The sequence below is a fragment of the Natator depressus genome, chromosome 19 (assembly GCF_965152275.1).
Source record: "Natator depressus isolate rNatDep1 chromosome 19, rNatDep2.hap1, whole genome shotgun sequence".
Classification (NCBI taxonomy): domain Eukaryota; kingdom Metazoa; phylum Chordata; order Testudines; family Cheloniidae; genus Natator; species Natator depressus.
Genome location: NC_134252.1, coordinates 13,217,001 through 13,244,565, shown reverse-complemented (window position 1 = coordinate 13,244,565; position 27,565 = coordinate 13,217,001). Strand labels below are relative to the sequence as shown.

Sequence of the window (27,565 nt, the reverse complement as noted above, 5' to 3'; positions counted from 1 at the left end):
AAGCTGGGGAGAAGGGGGCAGAAAGGCCTTCTCTCATTACTTTTAGCCCAGTGGGGAAGGTATTCAGCTGGAGTTAGGAGACTCCCAGTTCAAGACCCCCTTCTGCCTAAAGTGGGGTGGGGAGAAAGAAGGGATTTGAAGAGGAAATCTGTTCCTTTGCAGGTAAGTGCCCTAGCCATGGGCTATGGCAGTAGTTCTCAACCAGAGGTACGTGTACCCCTGGGGATACTCAGAGGTCTTCCAGCATCAACTCATCCAGATATTTGCCTAGTTTTACAATAGGCTACGTAAAGAGCACCAGCGAAGTCAGTGCAAACTAAAATTCCATACAGAGAATGACTGGATTATACTGCTCTGTATACTATACCTGAAATAGAAGTCTAATATTCCAATTGATTTATTTCATAATTACATGGTAAAAACGAGAAAGTCAGCAACAATGTACTGTGACACTTTTGAATTTTTAAGTCTGATTTTTGTAAGCAAGTCTTTTTAAGTGAGGTGAAACTTTGGGGTACACCAGACAAATCAGGCTCCTGAAAGGGATACAGTAGTCTGGAAAGGCTGAGAACCACTGAGCAATAGGATACTCTGTGGTATCCCTCACTCTCTCCTATTGAAGCTGTTCCACTATGGATAACGAATCGAGAGCAAGAAAGACTGTGCGTGTGTGCACACATGAGAAGGACTCCGTATCCTTGTGGTTAGAGCACTCACGTGGGCATTTGGAGACAGAACAGCTTAACAAGCTTAGACGCCTAGAGGTTTGGGAGGCAGCTGAGCAGGGAGGGTTGTGAATCCCAGTGGGGCTGATTCTGGGATTTAGGTGTCTAAAGTGTCAGGTAGGTGCCTACGTCCTTTTGTGAATCTAGCCCTTAGTCTCTCTGTGCCTCAGTTTCCCATGTTTAAAATGGAAAGGATATCACTTCCCTACCTCACAAGGGTACTCGGAGGATAATTAGATTGTGAGCAGCTCACATACTAGGGTAATGGGGTCTATATAAGCACCTAGGATAGCTAACTAGCTCCGTTAAACTGGCCTTCTGTGAGGGGACATTGCCTTATTTGGTTGTTCCAAAATCCCGGTGGAGTCTGGCAGGGAGTTTCGCAGGACATTCCAATGTTAGGTGAGTTCCTCCTGCGCATGCCAGAGCCTCTCCCTCACTTCCCAGCTCAGCCCAGGCTCCTTGTTTCCTTTCGTGTCTTTCCTGGAGATCTCAGGCAGTCCAGAGATTCCGTTCAGGGGAGCCAAATGCTCAGGTTTTGCCGTATTCAAACATCCTTGCTGAGAAAGATCTAGGCTTTCATCCTAGGCTATATCCTAAAGTCCTAATTCGGATTTTATTTTCAGCAAAACTCCCGTTCGTTTTGATGGCATGAGACCAGAATAAAAACCCAACTAAAGGCCTCAGGATGTGACCTAGGATTCCCAGTTCTTTTTGCCTCTGTTCAGCCTGGAACAGCCTTCCTGGTGTTATTTTAGCCCTTCTGTGGCTACTCCAGCATGTGGTAGAGGGAGAAGATCTGCCGCTGATAATACAATCCCTGCCTGCCATGTCCCTTTCATAGAATCATAGAATCATAGAATATCAGGGTTGGAAGGGACCTCAGGAGGTCATCTAGTCCAACCCCCTGCTCAAAGCAGGACCAATCCCCAATCAAATCATCCCAGCCAGGGCTTTGTCAAGCCTGACCTTAAAAACATCCAAGGAAGGAGATTCTACCACCTCCCTAGGTAACGCTTTCCAGTGTTTCACCACCCTCCTAGTGAAAAAGTTTTTCCTAATATCCAACCTAAACCTCCCCCACTGCAACTTGAGACCATTACTCCTCGTTCTGTCCTCTTCTACCACTGAGAATAGTCTAGAACCATCCTCTCTGGAACCACCTCTCAGGTAGTTGAAAGCAGCTATCAAATCCCCCCTCATTCTTCTCTTCCGTAGACTAAACATTCCCAGTTCCCTCAGCCTCTCCTCATAAGTCATGTGTTCCAGACCCCTAATCATTTTTGTTGCCCTTCGCTGGACTCTCTCCAATTTATCCACATCCTTCTTGTAGTGTGGGGCCCAAAACTGGACACAGTACTCCAGATGAGGCCTCACCAATGTCGAATAGAGGGGAACGATCACGTCCCTCGATCTGCTCACTATGCCCCTACTTATACATCCCAAAATGCCATTGGCCTTCTTGGCAACAAGGGCACACTGCTGACTCATATCCAGCTTCTCGTCCACTGTAACCCCTAGGTCCTTTTCCGCAGAACTGCTGCCGAGCCATTCGGTCCCTAGTCTGTAGCGGTGCATTGGGTTCTTCCGTCCTAAGTGCAGGACCCTGCACTTATCCTTATTGAACCTCATCAGGTTTCTTCTGGCCCAATCCTCCAATTTGTCTAGGTCCCTCTGTATCCTATCCCTGCCCTCCAGCATATCTACCACTCCTCCCAGTTTAGTATCATCCGCAAATTTGCTGAGAGTGCAATCCACACCATCCTCCAGATCATTTATGAAGATATTGAACAAAACCGGCCCCAGGACCGACCCCTGGGGCACTCCACTTGACACCGGCTGCCAACTAGACATGGAGCCATTGGTCACTACCCCTTGAACCCGACAATCTAGCCAACTTTCTACCCACCTTATAGTGCATTCATCCAGCCCATACTTCTTTAACTTGCTGGCAAGAATACTGTGGGAGACCGTGTCAAAAGCTTTGCTAAAGTCAAGAAACAATACATCAACTGCTTTCCCTTCATCCACAGAATCAGTAATCTCATCATAGAAGGCGATTAGATTAGTCAGGCATGACCTACCCTTGGTGAATCCATGCTGACTGTTCCTGATCCCTTTCCTCTCGTGTAAGTGCTTCAGGATTGATTCCTTGAGCACCTGCTCCATGATTTTTCCGGGGACTGAGGTGAGGCTGACTGGCCTGTAGTTCCCAGGATCCTCCTTCTTCCCTTTTTTAAAGATTGGCACTACATTAGCCTTTTTCCAGTCATCTGGGACTTCTCCCGTTCGCCACGAGTTTTCAAAGATAATGGCCAAGGGCTCTGCAATCACATCCGCCAATTCCTTTAGCACTCTCGGATGCAACTCGTCCGGCCCCATGGACTTGTGCACGTCCAGCTTTTCTAAATAGTCCCGAACCACCTCTTTCTCCACAGAGGGCTGGCCATCTACTCCCCATGTTGTGATGCCCAGCGCAGCAGTCTGGGAGCTGACCTTGTTAGTGAAAACAGAGGCAAAAAAAGCATTGAGCACATTAGCTTTTTCCACATCCTCTGTCACTAGGTTGCCTCCCTCATTCAGTAAGGGGCCCACACTTTCCTTGGCTTTCTTCTTGTTGCCAACATACCTGAAGAAACCCTTCTTGTTACTCTTGACATCTCTTGCTAGCTGCAGCTCCAGGTGCGATTTGGCCCTCCTGATTTCATTCCTACATGCCCGAGCAATATTTTTATACTCATCCCTGGTCATATGTCCAACCTTCCACTTCTTGTAAGCTTCTTTTTTATGTTTAAGATCCGCTAGGATTTCACCGTTAAGCCAAGCTGGTCGCCTGCCATATTTACTATTCTTTCGACTCATCGGGATGGTTTGCCCTTTGCCCTTGCCCATCCGAGCTGGGGCTGGTTGAAGAGATGCTGATTACAGGCAATGTTCGAGTGCTCTGCACTGACTGACCTCAGTGACCTCCTCCGTCACCAAGCCTCCAGCCTACGGAGACTAAAAGAAAGGGCCTGGCCAAGTGGCTTTGGACTACAGTGAAAGCCAAGCAGCCCCTTCAGAGTGGGACCGGCAGCAATCCCGACCAATCCAATATGTCACTGGCGCTTGATTGAGACAGGACTGCTGGGCTATTGATCTCCACTCAGGCTCAGACCACGGCAACAGCTAATAGACTGTTTAGCAGAAGTCCAAGGTCTTGCTTCATCCCTGTCAGGAGGGAGAGAAGAGAATTCTCAGCGTCTTTGAAGAATCTTTTTATTTCTGCTCAAGCTGTGCACCAGCAGTAAGGCAGAGCTTTGGGGAGATTTGCAAGGGGGAATATTTTTGGGGGGCTCCCTCCCCGTCCATCCCGCACTGTACCCATCCCAGGATCAGAGCTGGCCTGTGGTAGCAGGAGACTGCTAGCTTTCCCTTGGACACCGCAGAAGGATGCCAGGGGCATGCACCATGCTGCACTGACAGCAGGAAGCTGTATTGGCCACCGCAAACCTGCTGCCGAAAGCGTGAGGGAAATACAACCTATCAGTGCCCCTTCCACTCCCTCAGAGGCTGAAGAGGGGGGAGCACATTCCTGAAGTGCCCTGAAGGAGGGGGCTCCTCACCCTGCTTCCCTAAAGGAATCTTATTGTGCATGGTACAGACCCCATGCTGTCCCAGCCACTACAGGGTTAACAGGGAGCCGAGCTGCCTCCCAGCTGGGGCTGATTGGTGGCCATGCAGCAGCTGGGGAGATCAAAAGGCTACTGGTCATAAGGGAGGGGTGGCTGCCAGGGAGGCTGATGACCCCTAAGAGCAGGGGGCCTTTAGCAATGGACTGGTGGGAAGCTGCCCAGGTAGCTGGACCTCAAGAGGATCATGGAGCAGAGTCTGGGGAACAGCCTACAGAAGAGGTGTGGTAGAAAACCAATTCTGACTGCTTCATGCAGGGTCCCTGAGCTGCAGCCCAGAGCAGTGGGTGGGCCTGGGTTCCCCTAACACCCCCAGCAGTGGGGCTGATAAAGCCTGTGGCGCAAAGGGGTCTGATCCCCAGGAAGCTGGAAACTGTTGACCCTTCACTAGGGTTACTGACTTCCAAACTCTTTGATGCTCTGAGAGGGGGCAGATACTACAACCAACCTGGAGGGCCAAGTCCTAGCAACCAGATATGGGGCTAAATGGCAATTGCCTGAACAAAAGGGAAACTGAGGCAGGTGACATAAGACCTGTTCCTCTGTGGGGGTGGGGGTTGGCAGTAGCTGAAAGCAGTCCTGGACAAATCTGAAGAGTGGCAGGTGCTTTCTTGGCTTGTGAAGAGAGAATGGGCTGCTGGGAAGAGATTGGACAGGCCAGGCTGCTTGGATGCAGGTGGCTGGCTGGTGTTAGTCAGGTCTGTGTGGGAAGAGATTCTCTCAGCCCACTTGCCCATCTTTGATCGCTGCTATGGATTGTACCTGGGGTGCTGTTGTAAACTACTAATCAGAGCTGTGTGACTAACTGACTTTTCAGTTTAGCGGATGAAACAAAACAATTAGAGGGAGGGGATTGTTTCAGGTCAGCCCAGAACAAAACTATCTTGATTTTTTTGGTTTGCTGGAAAAAAGTTTTTGTCTTGGGTTTAACAAAACATTTAGTTCAACCTAAAATGAAATGCTTCATTCTGAGAGTTTTGACTTAAAAAAAACCTAATAACATGGAAGCAAAATCTGAAACAAGAAGTCATTTTAATTCAAAAACTTGAATGTCAAAACAAAATGGGGGTGGGGGCGATTTGATTGGCTGTCTGTGGGGGGTTGCCCAAAACAAGTTGGTTAATTTCTTGCAATTTCACAAAATGTTTTGTTTGACCTGAATTTTTTTTTGGTGGCAAAAGATTTCCCCAAGCTGTCCTAATAAGCCCTACTGTAGGTTGTCAACAGCGTCTGAACTCATGACTTCTTAGCACTGCAGTACAGACTCGGAGTACCTTCCTTAGGTGGCAACGGTAGTAGATTGTTATCTTTTATCTGTACCAGCCACTAGATGGGAATAGGGCATGCATTTGTCAAATGTGTTACGTTGTCAGAAACCCATCTCCAGGGAACAGGGCTAATCCTCCTGGTTCTTTCTTTTGCTGCTACACCCTGCCAGAAGAGCTGCAGGTGTGCCCCAAGAAAATCCAAGCTGCTCCTTCCCCACTGGATAATTCAAGGCATCTAACTGATCTGAGCATGACAAAGGGCCCCCATTAACCTCTTTCACAGAGACCTGCTCCATGAAGGGAGGCAAGTACATAGCCACAGATGCTCTCCTAATGAAGTCTGACTTCGCTTGCTTCTGCTCCTCACTTGCACAGCATTAAATCAGCCCTTGGTCCCAAGCCAAGCACCCGTTGTACTGAAGGCTAATCTCCATCCTGTGTATTCGTGTATGTGCCAGTGCTCAGGAGGCTGTGGCTATAGGATAAACCCAATTGGGTAGGGGCAGGTGTAGATCATTCACTGTGAAGGGATAACCTCTCTCCCCCTCTCATGCTGCTATTGGAAGAGGACTTTCATCCCCAGAGCAACATCACAACCATTGGGTTTAGCTAGCAGTCTTCACCAGGAAATGGAAAGGATCTCACAGAGCTATATATATATATATAAATAATTAAACTGATACATACACCTGGATCACCTCTTCTGCCAGTGGGATTCAACCACCTCTGGGCTGAGCTGCAAAAAGGTGTTTAACAGCCACAACGCACAATAGAAAACCCACTCCTCAGAGCAGCAGCTTTTAAGGTCACTTTGTGACTGTGTGAAGGGGGTCAGATCAACAACCCTGTACCCTACAGCTTTCCAGCCTTCTGCAGAATAGGTATGGATCTGGAGGCTTCCAGCTCTCTCCTAGGAAATGAAGGAGCAATGCTGTAAGAAGGCCAAGAAACACTGAAGGTCTTGGTGTTGCTTCCCCATGCTTTGATTCTCCTCTTTTGGCTACTGCTTCTGCACATGGGGACGGTAGAATGGCCAGGATGGATCAGACCAGTGCACCAGAAGTCCAGCCTTCTGTTCCCAATAGCTGCCAGTGCCACTGCTTCAGAGGAATTATAAAGCCCCCACAATGGACACACATAATCTGCCCACTGGGCATATTTTTTCCTAACCCCCTATCTGGCTTTGTTGGCTTATGCCTTGAGATATAACCGTTATATTCAGGGTCCAATTAAGGCATAGGCACTATAGGACTGAACCTACAGACCCAACTCCTGGAATCAAAGTTGAGATCGGAAACTCCACTTCTATTTAAAAAAAAAATTTCTAGTCCTCCTGAAAACCTGCTCCAAGCATAGCTGAAATCTGCCTGAGTTTGCAGAGAGCCTGAAACAACCATTCTGGCAGTTGTGAACTGCTCCATTTATCTTAACCCTGCCATCCTAAGGAGAGGTGGGGCTATGGTGCAGGGGAGGGGCCAGAGTGGGTGGGCTGGGGAGTGCTCAGGACCTGGATTACTTAAAGTCAGTGCTGTCAATATCTCTTATCAGTGTGTACTCTACCTAATGTAGTCTTTCGTTTCTACTCACTGTCTGGTCCCTAGAGGTTTTCCCTTCCAGCCAAGCTGTGGATCCAGTCCACTTCCTCGGCACTAAATTATAAAATGGGTCAAACGTACAGCTCTCACTGCTCAGCTAATGTTCAAAGGAGCCCAAGCTGCTGCCACATAGAAGATTCTTAATTGCACAAAAAGCACAATGGGTGGAGAGAATCAAAGTAAAAAACAATGAAGAGTAAAATGAAAAAAGTGTAATTTGCATAATAGATTTCTGAATATTTCATGCAAATTGGAGTGTAAAAATAGTACAGTTACTGAGAGCAGAGTAGCCTTGGGACTTTGTGTTCCCCAGCCCAGCTCTGCAGAGAGCACCCAGGCTGTGAAATTGCAGCTAGCTACACAGCAGGCAATGTGGGCAGTGAGACTATCCCTTTGGCAACTTGCACTGACGGCTCTGTTAGGGCATCCACTGGACAACAGTGCTGGGCAATGGCCAGTAGACCTGATGGGATAATTTGGTTTGGAGGCTTTTCTGGACTCTAGTCCAGAGATGAATCCAAAATGCGGAGCCTGGATCAAAATTCCAACATTTGGACTCTAGACTAGGCTGGATGCAAGCAGCCCTGAAAATGAAGGTGTTTGCAGTCCTGAACCCAGCTCTAGTTATTCTTACTTTGTTAGAGTAGTGTCCGCGATGTGCCGCTCGCTGTCCAAACACGCAGGAAGGATGCTTCCTGCTCTAAGGAGCTGTCTATCTGAGGACAGACAAGTTGATGTTATCTAAACTTCTTGAGTCTGCAACACTGGGCTGGAGATATCACAAGAATTTCTTTTTCTGGGTGATCCCCCAGCATTTCCTGCTTCTGGCTGAGGCTGAGCAGACTCAGACCCACATGTAGCAACCATCCCCCTTTTCCCCCACCCATGATATCCTCAAATACTGGGTGTCAAGGCTGACTTCCCCACTCTGGCACTTGGAGTACAGAAGGTGGGGACCCACAAGGATTCTAAAAATTAATACTGGCCACTCCAGGCTTATATTAAACTCCCACAGTTACAGCTTTTTTCTGACCTCGACAGATGCTGCCGCCACCCAAGTGCAGAACCCCTTTGAGAACCCAGGAAGGCACACTTGGGAATTCCTTCCTGCAGGGTACCCTCAAGCCCTTTCACCCCCCTCCAGGGAAGAGCTGAGAAAGAAAACAAAGGAAACCAGGTTCTGCATTCTTTATAATTAAAGATCATATGCACAAACCTTTTAGGACACAACTCCAATCCTGTTTAAAAAAGAGAATACATCTGGAACTTAGGCTTTTTGCTAGGTTTTTAAAAAAAAAAAAGCTTCCTGAGGTCCATTTTAAAGGTTACAAGCAAAACAAAAAGAAAAGGAGGACTTGTGGCACCTTAGAGACTAACCAATCTATTTGAGCATGAGCTTTCGTGAGCTACAGCTCACTTCATCGGATGCATCCGATGAAGTGAGCTGTAGCTCACGAAAGCTCATGCTCAAATAGATTGGTTAGTCTCTAAGGTGCCACAAGTCCTCCTTTTCTTTTTGCGAATACAGACTAACACAGCTGTTACTCTGAAACCGAGCAAAACAAAGGCAGCTGGGATTAGCACAGAGGCGTTCACAAGCCATAAAGAAATAAAAAATATACCTAATTGCATCTTCCTAGACACTTCCTGATCTACTTACATATCTGTCCAAATCCCACTGCCTTCCAAGGACAATAGTTATGTATTGAATTAGACAATGTATTGAATAGTTATGGAATGACAATAGTAGAGTTACTGAGAGCAGAGTAGCCTTGGGACTTTGTAGTTTCTAAGTATGATCTGGTGGCTTTTTTTTCATACCTGGCCCAAAGCTTTTTACAGCATAGTTCCAGCCCTGTCTCTGCTCTCCAGGAGAACAACACAAAGGGGAAGTTTTTTTTCCCAATTTTAAAAAGTTCTAGCCTTCCCATGGGCCCTTTTGGTCAGGTGCCCACTCCCTTTCTTTTACCTGTGCAGGGAGACTTTTTTACCCTTTACAGGTAAAGCAAGTGGAGAACAACTACCGAGAGAGATTTATAGCTGGCTGGGTGTCCATAAAAGGGAGCTACCTCCCCGCTCCTTTCATTTATCATATTGGGCACCTTAGTTGGGAAGAAACTGGGATTCAAAGGCCCAAGTGTTTTGAAACATGGATTCTCACCATTTAAAAGGACAAATTCTGCCTCTCTTCACAGCACTATACCTGTTATCTGCATACCCCTGTATACCCACATGAGCACACACCACCCAAAGGGTGGCAGGGGCCACAGATGCATGGGGAAGAAGGCAGCATGTGTGAAAATGCATGGATCGCACCCCTTCACTCTCCTCTCTCCTCCAGACACCCTTCATGGGCTGCAGAATATACCTGTGGGTCAGGAGGAGCCACGCCTGGGAAGCAAAAACTCATCCCTGTGATTCCCCAGCAGGAGGCACTCTTGTGAGCTGACCCTGAGGTCAGGATCTGGGCCATAAAATAGAAAATTGTGGTGGTGGTGGGACAGGGATGGGGGGGCCCTGGGTCACAATGGACAGGCTTTGATGGGCTCTTCTACAATAGACCAAATCCCTACTGAACTCAGGCAGGGCAAGGGAGATTTTTCAAAGGCTCAGATGGGAGTTTAGCGTCCAAATCCCACTGCCTTCCAAGGAGAGTTTGTTTGGTTCCTCCCGGGGAAACTTCCCCATTCACTTCATTGGAACGAATCACATGCTTAAAATTAAACGGATGTTCAAGTGCTTTGCGGCATTTTGAGGCACAACCGCAAAGCCCATGGGACTGCTTCACAGCACTGCACCTGGTAGTAAGACTGTCCAGGGCAGTGTCTGTGGTTCTCCACACAGTGCAATCAGCAGGCTCCCCCGATATCTCCTGCAATTTTTAGGGCCTTAAGGGAACTTTGGAGGATAGCTTTAAAATTAGCAGCAATGCCATGAGCTTCGCGCTGCCTCTCTGGCACTCACTGCGCAGTCTTTCGCCCCGATTGGTGAGCTGTTAAAGCAGGATGCCGACTGCCCCTGTCAGAAGCAACACTTCCCTCTCCACCAAGATGGCTGCTGACGACAGCAGGAAGGAGAAGGCATGCTGTTTTTAATGGAAAAACGTTCACCTCAGATCCGTTCAGCTCATGGCATGAAGTGCCCCTCTTTGTGGCATTGCTGCGGCCTGTTAAGATAATTAAGTTCCACTCGACGGTGTTCCTGCGACAGGAGAAAAAAAAGAAATAAGGACAGGGACTGAACAGAGGCAGTCTTAAAAATAAAACAAATTGGCTTTTACCAGTTGAGACTTACAGGACATATCTCTTCCCCTGCTTGGAACCACAGCTAGGGGTGGAGCTGGGCCCAAACCAAATGCTGTGGCTTGAGATGATTGTATTATTATGTATATTACAATAGCACTCGGGGCCTCAACGGAGATCAAGGTCCCACTGTGCTTAGAACAGTACAGACACTGTGTCCCTGCCCTGCCCACTCTAAATAAAGTGAGTAACAAAAGCAACATGACTTACCTGTGGTCACACAGCAGGTCAATGGCAGAATACCTATGTAAGGTTCATATCTGGCCCCTGGCCCTGTCGTATCTGAGCACCTCCCAGTCTTTAGCCTATTTATCCCCACAACACCCCTGGGCAATAGGACAATTGCACAGATGGGGAACGGAGGGACAGCAAGATTAACTGATTTGTGGCAGAGTAGAAATGGAACCCAGGGCTCCTGGAGCCCAGGTGAGGGCCCTAAGCGCTAAGCCAGAGGGGCTAAAGACTAAAGCCCACCTCTTCTAACTCCCAGTCCAGTGCCTAGGGTGACCAGACAGCAAGGGTAAAAAATCAGGATGGGGGTGGGGGGGTAATCGGTAAGAGAGTCCCCAAAATCGGGACTGTCCCTATAAAATCGGGACATCTGGTCACCCTACCACTACCCCATCCATTAGGCCCCTCTGCCTCTTAAATCGACCACTGAGTTTTTGCCTCTGGTACTTGCCATGTGAAAAGCTGCAGCTTGTCACATCGCTTGGCCTACTCCCACCTTGCAATCACATTGCAGCCAACATTTTCGTGGAAATTCTATCAAGTTTGATTAAACCAATATTGGAATCACGCTATTTAAAGCTAGAGGGGGGAGAATGCCCCTCAGACTGGAAGCTTGAATTTGGATCCAAGTTCTGAACACGCCAAAGTCTGAGGATGTTTGGACCTGGTGGCTTTGCTTAAGCCCATTGTATTGTAGAAGAATGCTACACAGCTCCTACATGGGACTTTTCGTGCACCGATCTCAAATTGCCTTACACAGGACATTACAAAACCATTGCCCCCATTTTGCAAAGCGGGAAACTGAGTTACAAGGAGGTGAATTCACTTCCACAACACCAGATTAGCAGCAGAGTGGGGATAAGGACACCATGACCCCCAACAACCTGGCTAGCACCCTGGGCACTGGATCATGCTGCTCAATTGAAACATCTGCCCCCAGTCGAGGAGTGTTTGTAGCTGGGATTCTGTGTCAGGCCCATCTTTGAGGTTCTGCTCCCACTTCCGTTGAAACAAACCCAGCTCCGTTTGGGCCAGTGAGAGGGTTAAATTCCTGACTTAGATGGTAACTAGATCCTCACTTTTCCTGCAGTTTAACAAGGCCATTTGAGGCCTTATGGAGCAAACATTTTCCCTTTTAATGACACTGTAAAAAATTAAGAGGAGACCTGTCTCCAGCAAACATTAAACAAAAGAGAGAGATTACACTGGTGATAAGAGCAATTTGATCTCTCATGCACAGTTTGTGTGAGGCAGTGCAGGGAAGGCCGCTATAATGTTTGCATTGACGTGACAGGTGTAGGTCAAGGAAGTCGATTCCTCTCCCCTCGCCTTATCACTGCCAAACAGCCATTCTGCACGTGAAGTAGCCCAGGAAAGAAAACAAATGACCTTTTATTTGTTGCAAGGTCTGGATGATGGTGAAACGGGAAGCAAAATCTTTGGCTGCTTTTTGGAAGCATGATAGCCAGCAATGGAGAAGGGAGTCCAGTGTGTGCTGATCAGACAATAAGGACAGAAGCAGCATTGTTTATGCCTCTTGGGCCCAGATGTTTAAAGGCATTTAGGGGTTGGTTTGTTCAGGATTGCAAGGCCTGATAGTGGGGAGTTAGGGGTCAAGGCAAGCCTGAAAATTTCACAAAGTCCCATTGTTTGAAAGGGACTCAGGCCCAGATCCTCAAAGGTATTCAGATGCCTAAATCCCATTGGTTTCCAATAACATTGAAAGTGCCCACGTCACTTTTGAAACTGGGATGTAGCCCTCTGTGGCTATGTCTACACCACAGCAAAAGACCCCCATGCAGCGAGTCTTGGAGCCTGGGCCAATTGCCTCAGACTTGCAGTGCGGGGCTAAAAACAGCAGTGAAGACATTCGGGCTCAGACTGGATCCAAGGCTCTGAAACCTGGCAATCTGGGAGGCTCTCAGAGCTCACGTCTGAATGTCTCCACTGCTATTTTCAGCCCCGCAGCACAAGCCCTGTGGGCCCGAGTCAGTTGACTGGCTCTGAGACTCCCTGCGACAGGGGGGTTTGCTGTGTAGACGTACCCTAAGTCACTTAGGGCAAGATTTTCAAAGAGTTAGGTGCCTCATGAGATTTTCAAGAGTGCCGAGGGGCCCAGGTACATCTTCAGGTGCCCTTTGAAAATTGGGGCCTTCGGCTTTGCAAAACTGAGCAGAGCCACAACTCAACGTCTTTACAAATCAGCAGAGCAATCGTGGGGACTGAGGAGAGGCTGCCCTTCCATCCCAGCCTTCAAGCTGGGACCAGAACCAAGCAGCTTTAACAGCTGCCAGTCTCCTCTGGAGTAAGCAGCAGGAGTTGGAAAGGGAAAAGCTCTAGCTGGCTAATCCAGCCTCTGGCTCTGATCTGCCTTCCCCTTCTCCCTTTTGCTGCTGTAATTCTTGACCCAGGCTAAGTGCCCAATCCAGATGCTGGCTTCCATGCTGCTAGGTTGCCAACCTTGCTTTGTCTTCCACGCACTGAAGGAGAAGCTAAAGCCAAGCCTGAATGTTCCCCCAACAGCTAGGCCTTGCCCTCGTATGCCCGCCCCCAAGTGTGCGCATCCGGCTTGCCGGGAGCTGGCATACATTACTGCAAAGTGGCTGCTGGGGCCCACTGGGTCAGGCCTGCATGACACACCTCAACGTTTCCAGGAACCACCACGCTCTCTCTGCCACTCTTACTGAGAGCTGCCAGCTCAGCGGTTAGAAGGTATTGACCCATTGGCTAAATCAAATCTGCGAGGGGCAAGCTCATCCTGATGCCACTGAGCTGGCGCCAGCACAGCCACGCCGCGCTCAGCAGAATGGAAATCTGCCCTGACGGGAGAGAGTGAAAGCAGCGACCGCAGCCCCTGCCAAGAGAACATGTTAGAATCAAATGGTTTGCTCAAAACTTTACATTTCTTTCAACCCCCCTGATCCAGCCCTTATGTCCAGTCTCTCCATACTGCCTGTCTCCAGTGCTGGGTACTGATTGCTAAGGCAGCTGTGGTCCGCAGCAGCCTCCTCTCCACAGCCACCTTCTGCTCCTGCCTCTCATTTTTGTTTGGGGGGGGCCAAGTAGGGTCTGGTGCGTAAGTGCATAGGAAATGGGAGATGTGGGTTCTTCTCTCTGCCACATGGGCAAGCCCCTTTGTAAAGCTCGTTGATATTGAGGAATGAAATGCAATCAGCGAGATTATTAATATTTGGAAAGCACTTTGAGAGCGTCAGACAGCAGGTGCTGTGAAGCACTACTGCCTGATACCACAGTGATGGGCTCCTGAGTAGTCTTGAGGTAGATTAGACTGGATAGACAATATCTAGATGTGGTAGAAATACACAGGGAGAAAGCTAGATCCACAAGGATGAAAGCCATGTTAGAAACTCCAGGGTAACCAGGCAGCTAGATAGGCATATTAGACATTCGTGGGTGGATGGATAGACAGATAAGAGGTGTGTATGGGGATAGAGAATAAGTGTTTATGTGAAAACACCACATTTCAGGCTGAGAAGTTGTGGCCATGACCACAAACACTGGATTGGGGCATCATTGAATCACAGACATCAGATGAATAATGAATACATGATATGCCCTTCCCCATATACACACAGATTCCCCCAGTAAATCAGCAGTGATGGGGAAGAAGACTCAGGCAGGAGCTGAGAGCCTGTCCCACCTGGCTGTTCTAATGTTTCAGTGCATGGCAGGGCTCCTTTGAAAGGAAAGAGGCGATGCCTTGAACGCATTTTTCAGAATAAATAAATCCCTTTCCTTGGTCCCTAATTAAATACACAGGGGCGAGTGTGAGCACTGGTTGATTGCCTGGAAGCTTTTCTGCTTTGTAACAGGCTGGCCTGCTGTTTTACAGCTAATTAGACAGCCTGGGATTGTCCTTTTGCCAAAAGGCAGCTCAGGTGTTCAGATCTAGGGGCTTATGAAAGTGCTGAGCTTCAAAGCACCGCACTCAGCAAAAGCTGCAGACAGGTTTGCCTGTCCAAATCTGGCATTTCCTTGTCTACAATCCAGACAGCAGTGCGCAGAACAAAAGGTTTCACTGGGCAGGGAGGCCAGCCATCACCAGGTGGGAACCGGCCATCACCAGGTGGGAACCAGCCCCCACCCCTCGCCTTTGAAATGGTACCCACACAAGGGAGGAAGAATGACCACACATGCTAACCTGTGTGACACAGACCTCAGGATGGGGCCAGCACAACTACCTATCCCTCCTCCCATTCCCTCCCCAGAGAGGGTGGCCGCTCCCCTGGGAATGTGAGAGACCTGGGTTCAAGTCCCTGATCCAAATCAGCTGCAGTGTGGGTTTCCTAGTCTACCAATAACCCTGTGGTTAAGGCACTTCTCCTGGTTGTGGCAAACCCTAGTTTGAATCCCTGATTGGGAATAGATGCTGGAGCTAATGTCTCCCAATTTATGGGCTACAGGGGTGCTCTCTTTTTTCTTTTCCTGTGAGTAAAGGCTGAGCTGTCTTAAGCTCCTAACTCCAGGAGAGGATTCACAGCTGAGAACCCTGAGCTGAGATAGGCACCTCCCTCTGGCTTGGCCCTGGGTGCCTGACTGACCAGGTGTAGGCAGTGTTGGTCCCAGGAGATTAGAGAGACAAGGTGGGTGAGGTCACATATTTTACTGGACCAACTTCCGTTGGTGAGAGACAGATGCCGTGACGCTGGCAGTACCTTTCCCAGACCTGAGGAAGATCTCTGTGTGGCTCGAAAGCTTGTCTCCCTCTCCAACAGAAGTATGTCCAATAAAAGATATTCCCTCCCCCACCTTATCTCTCCAGATCAGTTGTAGGCCGTGTTGTTGTAGCCATGTCGGTCCCAGCAGATTAGAGTGGTGAGGTGGGTGAGGTCATGGCTTTTACTGGACCAGATCATAGAACATAGAATCATAGAAGATTAGGGTTGAAAGAGACCTCAGGAGGTCATCTAGTCCAACCCCCTGCTCAAAGCAGGGTCAACACCAACTAAACCATCCCAGCCAGGGCTTTGTCAAACCAGGCCTTAAAAATCTTTGACGGAGATTGCACCACCTCCCTAGGTAACCCATTCCAGTGCTTCACGACCCTCCTAGTGAAAGTTTTTCCTAATATCCAACCTAGACCGCCCCCACTGCAACCTGAGACCTTTACTCCTTGTTCTGTCACCTGCCACCACTGAGAACAGCCGAGCTCCATCTTCTCTGGAACCCCCCTTCAGGTAGTTGAAGGCTGCTATCAAATCCCCCCTCACTCTTCTCTTCTGCAGACTAAATAACCCCAGTTTCCTCAGCCTCTCCTCATAAGTCATGTGCCCCAGCCCCCTAATCATTTTTTTTGCCTTCCCCTGTACTCCCTCCAGTTTGTCCACATCCCTTCTATAATGGAGGGACCAAAACTGGACACAATACTCCAGGTGTGGCCTCACCAGTGCCGATCAGATCAGTGGGAGTTAGGCACCCAAGTCCCATTGTGAATCTGAGCCCTGCCCCATTGCTCTTGATTTCACTCCTCAGCTTAGGTGGCTCCCTGCTCAGCTAGCCAGCTCCTGAGGAGCCCTTCTTTAGGTTCCAACCTTAACGCAGGGCTGTGAATTGCTCTAGGCAGCAGGGTGCCTAGGAATTCGGCATTGCAACCCCTAAGTCCCCTTTGTGAATCTAGCCAGATTCCCTCTGTAACCCCCCGTGTGCCCCATCAGCAAAATGGGGCTAATGAGACATCCTTCCCTAGCAGGGCTGCTGTGAGAATAAATGCGTGGATGACTGCAAGGTGCTCAGACACTACAAGCAGAAGCTAGGTGAGGTGACTCCAGTTGTCTTATTTATTATTATAACAGGGCCACCCAGAGGCCCTAAACAAAATCAGGGGCCCATTGCGCATACACCTCGTGACAGTCCCTGTCCTGAAGAGTTTACTCTCTACATGGACAACACTGACAAATGGTGGGAGGGGAAAACAAAGCCCAAGGTCACCAGCATTGCCAGGAGCAGAACCCAGCTCACCTGAACCCCCCTGCAGCTTCTAGATCTCCATGCCGCCTGTCTGCCAGTGTCTGTTCTCAAGGGTTTCCCAAAGAGTTTGGACAATCAATTTCCACTCTCTGGGCCGTTTGCAACTTTTTCCTTTGACTTGACTTGGTTCACGCTTTGTGGCTGGTCACCTGTATCCCAGAGTATTGCTTCCGCTCCCTGATTGGATGGCTGAACAAGTAACTGTGGAATGGTGGTCAATGGCACGTCATTCGGGCCACTTCCTGGGCATTCACATGGCATGACCTGGCAAAGTGCATGAGGGCGGAATCATGAAGAAGCCTGGCCTCTGCAGGATGGGACACTGCCTGCCACATGACACAGACACTGCTAAGGTCTCCGTCCCTGCTGCATTCCCTGGGGGGTGCTGCTCATACTCAAGCTTAGCTGGAATGTGTGTCTGGGAGGCTGGAAGGAAAGCCAAGGTACCTGGTGAAATACAACAGCAGGATCGCTTATGTGGGCATCGGAGCATCTACCTGCCTTGGGGTACATAATGTTTGTGAGAGCAAGGGGTGAAATGGCAAACTCTGAACAGAGGAATTTGCAGGCTGGGGGGCTGGTTACACACTCAGACACGGAATCTCTGGCACCTGCCACTTCAACCACTGTCTGCACCAGTCCTGTTACCCACAAGATGCTCTCAGTACTTATTTTGCAAACCACAGGGGCATGTGGTGCCATGGATTTGGGGCCGGGCCTGAGAGGAGGGGTTCACTGTTTGCATTTCAGACGTGTATGGTGTATTTGCTAGGAGCGGATGCTGCTTTCATGAGCCACCAGGTACATTTCTATGTGTTCTGATGCAGCTAAGGAGCCACGCTACCTACATGTGACTGCATGAGCACGCTCCTGTGCAAGAAGAAATAGGTGGTGGTGGGCGTCGGTGATGATGGGTGTCGGTGATGGCAGACTGTCACCGGGAGCTGCCTCACTTGAGTTGGAAGTTTAGATCCCTTTCGTTTGCCTAGCATGGCAGCTCTCCATGTCACACAGAGAGAGACACGCTGCTACAAAGTTATGGAACAACAAGCACAGCTGCCATCTGCATGTCTGGCAGCACCCGCTCTGGATCAAACTGAATGTCAACAAAACACACACTGCAGCCCACTGCCAGGGAGCAGGAACTTGGCTTTCTGTTCTGCAGCTCTGGGGTGGGTCGGTGCAAAGCATCTCCTCATAGCTGAGCGCTCTCCCCTCCTCCGACAAGGACTGCGTGTGAATTCTGATTAGGTTGCTATTTACTTATTGTGCACAAAAAGAAAAGGAGTACTTGTGGCACCTTAGAGACGAACAAATTTATTTGAGCATAAGCTTTCATGAGCTACAGCTCACTTCATCGGATGCATTCAGTGGAAAATACAATGGGGAGATTTATATACACAGAGAACATGAAACAATGGGTGTTACCATACACACTGTAACCAGAGTGATCACTTAAGATGAGCTAATACCAGCAGGAGAGCGGGGGCGGGTGGGGGAGGGGGAGGGGGAGGGAGAAAACCTTTTGTAGTGATAATCAAGGTGGGCCATTTCCAGCAGTTGACAAGAATGTCTGAGGAACAGTGGGGGGGGGGGAGGGGGTATAAACATGGGGAAATAGTTTTACTTTGTGTAATGACCCATCCACTCCCAGTCTTTATTCAAGCCTGTTAATTGTATCCAGTTTGCAAATTAATTCCAATTCAGCAGTCTCTCGTTGGAGTCTGTTTCTGAAGTTTTTTTGTTGAAGAATTGTCACTTTTAGGTCTCTAATCGAGTGACCAGAGAGATTGAAGTGTTCTCCGACTGGTTTTTGAATGTTATAATTCTTGATGTCTGATTTGTGTCCATTTATTCTTTTACGTAGAGACTGTCCAGTTTGACCAATGTACATGGCAGAGGGGCATTGCTGGCACATGATGGCATATATCACATTGGTAGATGTGCAGGTGAACGAGCCTCTGATGGTGTGGCTGATGTGATTAGGCCCTATGATGGTGTCTCCTGAATAGATATGTGGACACAGTTGGCAACGGGCTTTGTTGCAAGGATAGGTTCCTGGGTTAGTGGTTCTGTTGTGTGGTGTGTGGTTGCTGGTGAGTATTTGCTTCAGGTTGGGGGGCTGTCTGTAAGCAAGGACTGGTCTGTCTCCCAAGATCTGTGAGAGTGATGGGTCGTCCTTCAGGATAGGTTGTAGATCCTTGATGATGCATTGGAGAGGTTTTAGTTGGGGGCTGAAGGTGATGGCTGGTGGCATTCTGTTATTTTCTTTGTTGGGCCTGTCCTGTAGTAGGTGACTTCTGGGTACTCTTCTGGCTCTATCAATCTGTTTCTTCACTTCAGCAGGTGGATATTGTAGTTGTAAGAATGCTTGATAGAGGTCTTGTAGGTGTTTGTCTCTGTCTGAGGGTTTGGAGCAAATGTGGTTGTATCGTAGAGCTTGGCTGTAGACGATGGATCGTGTGGTGTGGTCTGGATGAAAGCTGGAGGTATGTAGGTAGGAATAGCGGTCAGTAGGTTTCTGGTATAGGGTGGTGTTTGAGACCACCGCTTATTAGCACCATAGTGTCCAGGAAGTGGATCTCTTGTGTGGACTGGTCCAGGCTGAGGTTGATGGTGGGATGGAAATTGTTGAACTCATGGTGGAATTCCTCAAGGGCTTCTTTTCCATGGGTCCAGATGATGATGATGTCATCAATATAGTGCAAGTAGAGTAGGGGCATCAGGGGACGAGAGCTGAGGAAGCGTTGTTCTAAGTCAGCCATAAAAATGTTGGCATACTGTGGGGCCATATGGGTACCCATAGCAGTGCCGCTGATTTGAAGGTATACATTGTCCCCAAATGTGAAATAGTTATGGGTGAGGACAAAGTCACAAAGTTCAGCCACCAGGTTAGCCGTGACATTATTGGGGATAGTGTTCTTGACGGTTTGTGTGGAATGTTGAAGTAGAGGGCTTCTACAATCATAGCGGCCAGGACAGTGTTATCAGGAAGATCACCGATGGATTGTAGTTTCCTCAGGAAGTCAGTGGTGTCTCGAAGGTAGCTGGGAGTGCTGGTAGTGTAGGGCCTGAGGAGGAAGTCTACATAGCCAGACAATCCTGCTGTCAGGGTGCCAATGCCTGAGATGATGGGGCGCCCAGGATTTCCAGGTTTATGGATCTTGGGTAGTAGATAGAATATCCGAGGTCGGAGTTCCAGGGGTGTGTCTGTGCGGATTTGATCTTGTGCTTTTTCAGGGAGTTTCTTGAGCAAATGCTGTAGTTTCTTTTGGTAACCCTCAGTGGGATCAGAGGGTAATGGCTTGTAGAAAGTGGTGTTGGAGAGCTGCCTAGCAGCCTCTTGTTCATATTCCGACCTATTCATCATGACAACAGCACCTCCTTTGTCAGCCTTTTTGATTATGATGTCAGAGTTGTTTCTGAAGCTGTGGATGGCATTGTGTTCCGCACGGCTGAGGTTATGGGACAAGTGATGCTGCTTTTCCACAATTTCAGCCCGTGCACATCAGCGGAAGCACTCTATGTAGAAGTCCAGTCTGTTGCTTCGACCTTCAGGAGGAGTCCACCCAGAATCCTTCTTTTTGTAGTGTTGGTCGGAAGGTCTCTGTGGATTAGTATGTTGTTCAGAGGTGTGTTGGAAATATTCCTTGAGTCGGAGACATCGAAAATAGGATTCTAGGTCACCACAGAACTGTATCATGTTTGTGGGGGTGGAGGGGCAGAAGGAGAGGCCCCGAGATAGGACAGATTCTTCTGCCGGGCTAAGAGTACAGTTGGATAGGTTAACAATATTGCTGGGTGGGTTGAGGGAACCATTGCTGTGGCCTCTTGTGGCATGTAGTAGTTTAGATTCCTTTTTCTTTTGTAGCGAAGCAAAGTGTGTGTTGTAAATGGCTTGTCTAGTTTTAGTAAAGTCCAGCCACGAGGAAGTTTGTGTGGAAGGTTGGTTTTTTATGAGAGTATCCATTTTTGAGAGCTCATTCTTAACCTTTCCCTGTTTGAAACCTGTTATTGTGCACAGTAAGAGCCAGGCCCTGCCACAAAACAGCCTACAATCATAATGGAGATGCAGCTTACGCAGCCGTTAGTGGCGTAGAGGGGAATAGACCCCTACTCCTTAGGGCTGATGGACGCTAGCCCAGCCACTGGATCGTCATGCTCGCTAACAGCTGGTATTAATCCAAGCAGGAAGTGCCTGGCAGGACATCACTGGCATTCAAAACTGCCCCAGACTTGTTCCCTTTCTTGGGATATGTCTGCGGTGCGGCTGGGGGTGGACGTATCTGCCGTAGCTCTGACCAAGCTAGCACACTAAAAATAGCAGCGTAGCCTCTCCAAGTACAACCCCATCAGATACCCTAGGTAATACTCGGGGTACCTAACCCTGCCTTCTGCCCGTGCCGGCACAGCTACACTGCTCGGCTAGTGAACTAGCGCAGGTATGTCTACACCAGCATAGACGCATCCTTGGCATCCTTTCGTAGGGTGACTTGTCCCTTTAAGGGAAATGGGGCCAGCCCCACCTCTGCCGTAATGAATTGCTCCCCATCCTGAGGGAGCAGGAGTAAAGGGGTCAGGTGTTAGCACAGAGAACACCTGAGCACCAGAATAAAAAGGTTTAAGAGAACCCAGACAGGGGCTGGCTGTGGAGGAGAGCAGTTGAGGTGTCATTCCTGTAGCTCAGTGCTAAGTCTGGTGAGGGGCCCCTGGAATGAGGGGCCAGGCTCCACAGAGGCAGTCCTTCCTCCAAGGGATCATCATTGAGCGGGTGTGTTTCCGGAGGGGTCCCACAGGGATCGGTTCTTGGCCTTATGCTATTTAACATCTTTATCAATGACCTAGAAAAAAACATAAATTCATCACTGGTAAAGTTTGTAGGTGACACACAAAGCAGGGGAGTGGTAAATAATGAAGATTCACTGACCCAGAGTGATCTGGATGGCTCGGAAAACTGGGTGCAAGCCAACAATATGCACTTTAATACAACAAAATGTAACTGTATCCATCTAGGCACACAGAATGTAGGCTGTACTTATGGGATGTGGACTCTATCCTGGGAAGCAGGGACTCTGAAAAAAGATTTGGGGGTCCTGGCGGATGATCAGCTTAACACAATCCCCCGCTTGGATGTGTGGGCCAAAGAGCTAATGTGATCTTTGGATGCATAAACAGGGGAATCTGGAGTAGGAATAGAGAAATTATTTTCTCTCTCTATTTGGCACTGCTGTGACCGCTGTTGGAATGTCATGTCCAGTTTTGGTGCCCACAATTCAAGAAGATGTTGATAAATTGGAGAGGGTTCAGAGAAGAGCCATAAAAATTATTAAAGGATTAGAAAACCTGCCTTATGGTGATAGACTCAAGGAACTCAATCTATTTAGCTTACCAAACAGAAGGCTCAGGGTGCCTTGATCACCTACTTGAGGAACAAAATATTTAATAATGGGCTCTTCTATCTAGCAGAGAAAGGTCTAGCACTATCTAGTGGCTAAAAGTTGAAGCTAGGCAAATTCAGACTGGAAATAAGGCATAAATGTTTAATGGTGAGAGTAACTGACCACCGGAACAATTCACCAACAGTCATGGTGGATTCTCCATCACTGACAATTTTTAAATCAAGGTGGGATGTTTTTCTAAAAGCTCTGCTCTAGGAATTTATTTTGATGAAGTTCTCTGGCCTCTGTTATACTGGAGGTCAGGCTAGATGATCACAATGGTCCTTTCTGGCCTCAGAATCTATGACTGTTTCTACATGTGTGTGTGTTTCTATGTATGCTTGTCTTTGTGTGTATCTGATTAAGTGAGGAGGTATATGTGCTGGTCTGTGAGGCAGGGGGGTTGTTTGTGTGTGGGGGGGGGTCCCCTGGCTTTTGTGGTGCCTTGCCCAGGCAGTTCCAATAGAAAGATGGCACATGCTGCACTAGTAAATAATTGTGGCATTGGGAGAGAACAAAAATCACCCAGAAGTAAAGGCACTGGTTAATCAGCAAAGCAGTGAGCTAACTGGGAAAACAGCAGAGTTGTCCCTCACACTCTCGTTTTATCATTTCCACTCCACTGGCAGGCGAAAGTAGAGCAGACAATAGACTCTGTGGCATTTCTTGGAGCCGAGCCAGCAGAAGCAGCTTGCAGAGCTGGGAGAATGAGAAGGGAAGCTGCCAGGAGGTAAATGCACTGCAGGTGCCCTGTGGGATCATCCTTAATCTGCAACTCATTCCACCAGGTTCTTAAAGGGAAGTTTCCCTGCTCATATGTTTCACTTCTTGGCATCTAAATCAACAGGCTCAGAACTGACATTTTAATTTGCCAGTGGAGTGCTCTGAACCTCTGGAAATAAAGGCAGGATGTGTGCATATCTGTGTCATGCTGATAGACGCTGTTGCAGGAGTCTGTTCTAACCATTCTCCCACCAATTGTCTGCAGAACATTTTTCTCTGGCTTTAAAGGACAGAAACTTGGGTATTGTGGGGGCTTTTGCTAATGCCCTGGAAGGGGTGTGGAGCTGCTGATGAATGACAAGAGGCAGGGCACAGAAATTAGATGGAAAAAGCAATATAAGATCCATAGCTGGTGTAAATCTGTGTTTCTCCAGTGGAATGACACTGATTTAAACCAGCTGAGGATCTGGCCTTTGACGTCTTATCTGTGCAAACACCTTGTTTCTCTTTATGATCTCCCAAGGCTAGAAATGAGAGAAGAAGGTTTCACTGCAAGAACATGAGTGTGACGGGTTCGGTCACAGAGACCCCCTTGGGACTGTCACCTGATGTGCTGAAATTACCTCTGAGCCCATTTTTCCTGCCAGCTTGGGACTTCCAGAACCCTGCCTTGTTGAGCCAGACACACTTGCCTGCTGCAACACAGACCCAAAAGTCTGGTCCATGCCCCCAAAGCTGCAGACTTAACTGAAAACAGCTCAGCAGGTTACTTGTCTCCAGCACCCAGACACCCAGCTCCCAATGGGATCCAAACCCCAAATAAATCCATTTTACTCTATATAAAGCTTATACAGGGTAAATTCGTAAATTGTTCACCCTCTATATCACTGATAGAGAGATATACACCCACTTACTCTGAGTTTATCAATAAACAAAAGTGATTTTATTAAGTATAAAAAGTAGGATTTAAGTGGTTTCAAGTAATAACAGCCAGAACAAAGTCACAAAGCAAAATGAAACAAAACACGCAAGTTGAAACCTAATACATTAAGAAACTGATTACAGATAAATCTAATCCTCAGATATGTTCCAATAAGCTTCTTTCACAGACTAGACTCTTTCCTAGTCTGGGCCCAATCCTTTCCCCGGTACAGTCTTTGTTAGATCCAGCAGACATCTCGGGTGGTAAGCAGGGGTTTTCTCATGACTGGCAGCCTCCTTTGTCTTGCTCCACCTCCTTTTATAGCTTTGGCACAAGGCGGGAATCTTTTGCCTCTCTGGATCCACACCCCTCCTTCTAAATGGAAAGGTACCAGATTTAAGATGGATTTCATTATCAGGTGACATGGTCACATGTCACTGTAAGACCTCTAGTCTCCATTCCCCATGAGCTGGCCCACACGTAGACAGGAAGGTTTGCAGGTAAATAAACCATTTACAACCAATTGTCCTAGTCAATGGGAGCCATCAGGATTCTAAACCACCATTAATGGCCCACACTTTGCATAATTACGATAGGACCTCAGAGTTATAATTCATATTTCTAGCTTCTGATACCAGAATGATACATGCATACAAAGAAAAGGAATATATTCAGTAGTTTATAACCTTTGTTATGATACCTTACAAGAGACCTTTTGCTTAAAGAATATTCCAGGTACATCATATCCTCACTAAGCATATTTCCATAAAACATATGGAGTGCAATGTCACAATGAGGGCACCAGGTTATGGTCTAGTCAAGAAGTTGCTCCATGGGACTTGGGAGTGCTGTGTTCTATTCTTGGCTGTCCCAATGACATTAGGCAATCTCTGTAATTTCTCATCCTGCCATGAGCTGTGCAAACGCAGCTCCCTGCATATGCACAGAGCTGCACGGAAGTCAGGGGGTTCTGCCTGGGTGCAGGGGTCTGCTCGTAGGTCGCTCTCTGAAGGGTTGGTGCCAGGGCAGGTGATCAGGGCCTAGGGTTGCCAATTTTCTAACAGCACAAAACCGAACACCCCTGCCCCACGCCATGCCCTGCCCCTTCCCCGAGGCCCCACCCATACTCCGCCCCTTCTCCAAGTCTCCCGCCCACCACTTGCTCCATCCCTCCATCGCTCACTCTCCCCCACCCTCACTCACTTTCATGAGGCTGGGGGTTGGAGTGCAGGAGGGGTGTGAGGTCTCCGGCTGGGGGTGCAGGCTCTGGGGTGGGACTGGGGAGGAGGGGATTGGGGTGCAGGAGGGGGCTCAGGGCTGGGGCAGGGTGTTGGGGTGCAGTGGGGGGTTGAGAGCTCTGGCTTGGGGTGTGGGCTCTGGGGTGGGGCTGGGGATGAAAGGTTTGGGGTGCAGGAGGGTGGTCGGGGCTGAGATCGAGGGGATTGGAGGGCAGGAGGGGGCAGGGGTTGGGGTATGGGAGGGGATCAGGGATGCAGGCTTCGGGTGGCACTTACCTCAAGCAGCTCCCGGAAGCAGTGGCATGTCCCTCCTCCAGCTCCTATGCAGAGATGTGGCCATGTGGCTCTGCACACTGCCCCATCTGCAGGCGCCACCCCCGCAGCTCCCATTGGCCATGGTTCCTAGCCAATGGGAGCTGCAGGGGCAGCACTTGGGGCGGGGTAGGGTGAGGAAACCCCTGGCTGCCCTTACGCATAGGAGCCGGAGGGGGGACATGCCAGTTGCTTCCGGGAGCTACGCGGTACACAGCTTCCCAGCCCCACTGCATGGCACCGCCAACCGGACAGTCAATGGCCCGGTCAGCAGTGCTGATCAGAGCTACCCAGATCCCTTTTCAACTGGGTGTTCCAGTCAAAAACCAGACACCTGGTCACCCTATCAGGGCCGTTGCCCTGGATAACATCTTCTGGGGGCAACAAATCAATATCTGGCGGGGGGGGGCCCACAAATCGAGATGGAAATCGATCTCATGGGCCTGCAACTAAATTTCAGCTTATCAGTTAAGGACAGCTAGAAAGGGCTACACGCTGCCCGAATGCCAAGCAACTGGCTGATGTTGTGGGACAGAGGTGGTGCATGGGAGGAAAGGAGGGGAGGTCCCCAATATGCTTGTGTTTGTACAGCATGTAGCACAATGGGCCTCCCAGGTGCTACTGCAATAGACATAGTAACATTAATTAATAGCTAAGATGTCCATTAGGGTGTGAGCCATCCTGTCATCTCTGGTGAGAGGTCCCCTTGCTTGGTTAAAGGCCTTTCCACTTGATTATCACAACCAGAGCTCAGGGCTTGTCTACACTGTGCTTTCCCCGCCCCCGCAAAATACCCTTCCAGGAAAAGATTTTGCTCAGCTCTAGTCAAACATGGAATGAAGCTGCTCACTCTGCTGCAATCCTCGTAACCATAAAAAGGGAACGGACAGGAGGTACTTTACAAGGAAGCAGCTGTTCTACGGGTTTGAAATGCAGATGGAAATGAGCCAAAAGGGAGCCCTTAAGCCCGGCCCTGCTCGGCACCAAGCACCACTGAGAGACCCTGGGTGTTCTCAGCTCCCATCATCTTCACTCAGTGGGAGACAAGGTCTGGCAGAGCCTCATTTCTCTCTGCCATGGACTTGATTTAAAACCCATGGGCCTGATTCTCTTCCTGCATACAGTGCTGCAGATCAGGAGTGATGCCACCGGAGTTGATGGAATTGCACATGGGGAAGAGAATCAGACCCAGTGAGGTGTCTGTGTGGCAGGGATATACCACTCCCACCAAGGACCCAGAACTCTCTCCTAGTGCATCTGCTTATCCTCACCTCTCCATCTTGAATGCAGATCACGTATTTGCATGGGGGATCTCCCAGAAGCCCTGGGGATTGGGTTCACATTTTTGTGGTACAACGAGCCAGGATACGCCGTCATGTGTGAATATCAGCGAGGTTATCACAGAGGCAAAGGGCTCTCAGAGCTCCATCTATTACACTCTTATCAACCCCACCTTGGTGCATTACCTAAATGAATCTTCCATGTACATCTGGGTGGAAAGAGCCTGAGATGATACCAGCCGATAGGGGCTGACCTACGGGATTGCTGAGGTGATCAAACTTCCAGATAACAAATCTCTTGTTGGCTGGGGATTAAATCAGAAGCAATGTTAGCTGCTGCGGCTTCTTCTTTATTTCTGTTCTCTTAAATTGCATTTCCCTTCCCCCCGCGAAGTGTGCCTGCTGCCTCCAGGTGTAAATTACTGTGAACCTTTATGATAAGTTTAGACACCGAGTCTCTTAACCTTGCAAACACCTCCTGTTTCTCTTTGTGGTCTCCAGAGGCTCTCAGGAGTGATAGGAAGAGAGCGGAAAGGAGACTTTATGACAAGAATGTTTTCCGGCCACCAGATTACAGGAGGCATCATGCTCTAGTTAATTGGTCATTCTGGGGGATGAAGAAGTCCTGTGTTCTGTTTGTGGCTGTCCCATTGACTTGCTCTGACCTGTTAGGGGGCTTTCCCTTCACCCCCGACCCTGGTTCTTGTCACGTAGACAGAAAGCAGAAGACTGGAAGTCCGAAGTGCAGGCAATGCGATGTTTATTGGGGTTAGTTTCAAGCAAGCATGTCCTTAACTCTGACACCCCAGAGCCTTGTTTCCCAGTGTCCTGTTCTCCCCCTTCCTGAGCAGGCATAATTATACCTGTAGTGC

At 48.8% G+C, this 27,565-nt stretch overlaps 1 long non-coding RNA gene across 1 annotated transcript in view; it reads left to right on the top strand.

Moving 5' to 3' along the window:
* LOC141974727 (uncharacterized) overlaps positions 1 to 27,565 on the top strand; it is a 187,545-nt gene that overhangs the window by 146,340 nt on the left and 13,640 nt on the right. The window lies entirely within an intron of this gene.